The sequence below is a fragment of the Prunus dulcis genome, chromosome 2 (assembly GCF_902201215.1).
Source record: "Prunus dulcis chromosome 2, ALMONDv2, whole genome shotgun sequence".
Classification (NCBI taxonomy): domain Eukaryota; kingdom Viridiplantae; phylum Streptophyta; class Magnoliopsida; order Rosales; family Rosaceae; genus Prunus; species Prunus dulcis.
In genome coordinates, this window is record NC_047651.1 from 13,111,068 (window position 1) to 13,116,170 (window position 5,103).

The window sequence follows — 5,103 nt, forward strand, 5'->3', positions numbered from 1 at the left end:
TTCTTCTTTTTCTCATCTTCTCTTCCTGACGCCGCCGCCGCACATTTCCCTTTTTTTTCTTCTTTTTTTTCCTCTGAATTGTCACTTCTTCTCCTCCTTTTCTATTCCTCGACGACATCGCCGCACATCTGCCTTTTATTCTCCGAGCAGATTGTTCACCCGTTTTGTGTTTGTTCCTGTGATGGTAGGGTAAAGTTTCCCATTACCTTGAGAACCATTGACTGGTCAACAAGTCAACTTTCTTTAGTGTGCGAGCGTGCCACTGTTAGCAATGAAAATCCTAACAGACTTTTTAGAAATAGATAACTTGTGCCTCAATTTACTGACTTCTAAACAAGCAATTGTGAATTTGGATGAGGAATATCTCCCAAGTAAGTTATTTTCCTCCCTCAGACTGGTGAGGATTTCATAATTTTTCACAGTATAAATCTGGTAGTTTTGGCCAGAATAAATAATGAGAAAACGAACTGTTTTCAGGCAAAACTGCCTTTTACAAAACTCAAAAGGGAAAAAACCAACTCTAGAAAGACAAAAAGAAGGCTAGATTTCCATTTCTGATACGGGTTGGATTGGGTATGCCTGTGCTGGACTGGACTGTCAACAACTTCAACTGTCAAGTTTCAGCTGTAAATCGATGCCAACGTTCGAGTTTGGCAGAGCTTTAATCTATTTTGAGCCCTGGCAGGCTTTCTAAACGGACAGAATTACGGCCTCTTTAGTCTGAAGGGAACAGAAGTGGCTGGATTCAAGGATGACTCAGCTGGAACTGTACTGTGATACATGTTTTGCTTGATCAGGGCTCTTCATAAATTTGTTGAGGTTTTCATATTTGTAAAATCCCAGGCTTTGCTTGTCTTGGCTTTTGCTGAACCAAATTTGCAATGAGAGAAATCTCATTTTAGATGACTTTTCTCTAAGTCTGAAACTGAATTGTAGCTGGCTTCTTTCTTGTGGCTCAGTGAGCTTTTGGTTGCTTCAGTTTGCTTGAAGTTTCTTTGAGATCAAGTGATCATTTTGAGTTTTTGTCTTTTGGCTGATTTTGGTTGTTTGATTGATTGTCCTTTTGCTCTGTTCATCCTCTCTGAAAGGACCCGCCCCGAATTTCCCAAACTCGAGGCGAATCCTGTGGAATTCCTGACATCGCCCTGATGTCGGGCCCACTTACTAAAGACCGAGACTTTCTGCCAAAAATTCGGCAAAGTCTCCCCTGTAAATTGAACATTTCCCAAAATTTCAACCTGCATAAAATACAATTTAATATCCACAACTGGCAGCATGCACGATATAATTCCATGAAATTCACATAAACGGTCTTCGGCCTTCCAATAATTCTCAACTATCAAGCATGTTAGCAAATCAATTCATGCCTTAAGCAAGACAAACGATAAATTCAAAATATAAATTATGACTAATAAATTTCAACATACGAGGTTTTAACCTCCTAACATGATCACATCTATGTCCGCGTAAATTTCAGGACCAAGGACAAGGTCCGAACCAACCTCAAAGGAACAACAAGAATAACATTTAGTCTGTGGCTGCACCTAATAACCTTAGGCTGCCTACGTACCCTCCTTGAGGGATCAAGCCACACGTAGTTCTTCCATAAAACTCAATTCCGCACATAGGCAATACCTTATTTCTTTTCTCTGTGTTTCACATAATCTCCCCATACGCCGGTACCACCAACGCCACGTATGGGGCCTGTCAACACGCCTGATAACCTACGCCACGTGCGATCATACCTTACTATCATAATATCTCCCCATACGCTGGTACAACCAATGCCACGTATGGGGCCTGTCTCAACGCCGGATAACCTACGCCATGCGAGACCTGCACATAATATCACATATCTCCCCATACGCCCGTACAACCAACGCAACGTATGGGGTCTGTCGGCACGCCGGATAACCTACGCCACGTGCGACCTCAACTTAATATCACATAATCTCCCCATACGCCGATACTACCAATGCCACGTATGGGGCCTGTCTGCACGCCAGATAACCTATGCCACGTGGGACCTACACATCATATCACATATCTCCCCATACGCTGGTACAACCAACGCCATGTATGGGGTCTGTCGACACGCCGGATAACTTACGCCACTCGTGACCTCAACTTAATATCATATAATCTCCCCATACGCCGATACTACCAATGCCACGTATGGGGCCTGTCCGCACCCAGGATAACCTACGCCATGTGGGACCTACACATCATATCACATATTTCCCCATACGCCGGTACAACCAACGCCACGTATGGGGTCTGTCGACGCACCGGATAACCTACGCTACGCGCAACCTCAACTTAATATCACATAATCTCCCCATACGCCGATACTACCAATGCCACGTATGGGGCCTGTCCGTACGCCGGATAACCTACGCCACGTGGGACCTAATTTTCACAAGGTGGTACTTATAGTGTAACCAAAATCCGGGGACGTACCTAAGGTAGTGCGTATAGCACTTCAAACTGACATTCTAGACTCTTTTGTACCCTTATACAAACATACATATTAATTCTAATATTGTGTATACCCCAACAATAGTCTAGCACCTGATAATCCTCCTGGGAATGTGAGATTACTCTGGGAGACTCACGGTCAACCAAAGGTCAAACTACCCTAACCCTGGTCAAACGGGCCCACGGGGACCACGACCTCCAAATTCCGATCCGAAAGTTCCTATGGGTTCTGCAAGGTATATGACACTCGTCCTGCAAGTTTGGTTCAGATAGGACGGTCAGATCGCTCACGATCGCACGATCTGACGGTTATTATAAAACATAAACTTTAAATTATTAAATCGGAACATTCGAGGCTCCGATTCACAATCCGTGAAATCCTACACGATCCTAGAAATACCTAGGTTAACATATATTAAATTCAAGACCATCCAACTGTCCCAATCTATCGAACCCGGATAACGCACAATAGGCGATATCCGTTCGATAGTCAAGACACCCGAATTGAGATCCGCGAAATCCTACGCACTCGTGACAACCTAAGGATCTCATCAAGACACAATGCCACTTTTTCTACAGAGCCCACGCTCCGCCGCACGCCCCGTCAGCGCTTGGGTGCCCAAAGCGATTACGCATCGCCGAAAAATCTCAAAATCACGGCTCCAAACTCCTACCCTAGGTATAACACCATATTTGGAGCCACTTTTGTTCTTGGACCTATCCCCAAAACCGACCGAAAGTGGCCGGAATTGCGATCCCAAAATCGGTTTAATTTCAATTCGAGAATCGAATTGGCTACGCTAAGAATCGATTCAATCCTACCTAACAGGCAGCTAGAGCATGAAAAGTAGGTGAGAAACCATACCTTGCTCTTCGGAATCGGTGGCCAGAGGAGGGAGATCGACGACGGCGAAGATCAGACAACACCGGCCTCTTCTTCTCCATTTTCCGGCGAAACCACAGCTGCTAGAGGCGGGAGTCGGCTGGGGCTGGAAGAGGAAGACGCCCCGGTCATTTTGGTACCGGCCCCGTCCACAGCCATGGCCAGTGGCCGGAGTTTCGAGGGGAGAGAGAGAGACCGACGGAGAGAGAGAGAGAGAGAGAGAGAGAGAGAGAAATCTGATTTTTATAAAAATTTCATTTCGAAATAATTACGATTGTGCCACTGGGTTTCTTTTGACCATATCTCTCTCGTTACAACTCCGATTCGAGCCCACTACGTGTCTGCGAACTCGTCTCAGTACGACCTATCCAAAAATACTAGTCACCACCACAAACTCTCTCTGGTTAAGAAAATAACCAAAATACCCCTATCTCAAGGGTAAATTTGTAATTTCCCTTAAATAATTTAAATAACTTAAATAATTTAAATAACTTAAATAAAGGGTTTAATTTGGAGTCGGGGTGTTACACTCTCCTATATTTATAAGAAATGTTTTGGAGTAGGGTTTCTTTTCTTCTTTAATAATGGGCAGCAAAAGTTTCTCAAAAGATCTTTTATTTTTAAATGCAAAGAAAAAAGGTTTTTATCAATTCTGGCAGATAAGTTCTTAGTAGTCATTTTCTAAAGCAATCACTTCTCTGTTTTTCTTAAAAGAAAACCTACCCATTCTTTAATTTCCAACTGCTTTTGTAAGATCTCAAACTGTGATGGTTAGTTTGATTTCCAGATGAACAACCTCCTGTTTCCTACTTATCTCCCGAGACATAGTCTGCTTATCTGTTAAAAATGGTGCCTTCTTTGGAGCAGAATTTTCTCTGAATATATAAAAGGGATTTTGATCTCTTCTCTGTTTGTGAAAGACTAGAGTAATCTTTCTGTAAGACTGCCTTTATTAATTCCCTGTCAAATTCTCTTGTGTCTTAGTTGAAATAGTTGACTTTTCAAAGTCAGGTTTTCACGTGGGTGAATAGACCTTTCAAAAGAAAATCTGCAGATCTTTTACTCTGGGCTTTGAGATAAATGGTGAGTATTCAAAAGCTAGGCCCAATCCAATTCTTCTTTCAAGATCTGCATCAGTGATCAATTCCCATTTAATTTTGACGTTTTTACTATTCTGCCATTTCGTAAAAGATATGGGAAAGCCCAGTTCTTTGTTCTTTTTGTTTTGTGGGCCTCTGTCTTTTTTGCGAAGATGAGCTTGCGTGTGGATCTCTTTTTGGCCCAAACATAGTTTCTTCTTCTTCTTCTCCTCTTATCTTCCTCGCCCCCGCACATTTGCCTCTCGATCTCTCTCTCTCTATGTCTGCCCCACAGATTTTCGATGTTTTCACAAAACCTGTTTCATCCAAAAATAATTGATTATTTCATAAATAAAAAAACTTATGCAAATGACAAAATTAATCTCAAAAAATGTATGCGCAAGCTAATCTCAAAGGCTAACTTTGTCATTTGGATAAATAAAAAATTTATATAAAATATCAATCTTTGGACCAAAAAATATTCATTTGTCAGCTGACAATATTTACTGATCACAAAATCGCTTGCACTGGTTGGTGGAGATATCTAACAACGTTTAGATCTAAACTCACTATTGCTTGCACTGGATGTAGCTATGGTTTCGAAAGCTCAGTGTCATGTACATGTGTTTATCAAGATAAAAGTGCAGGCTGTACCACAATCAC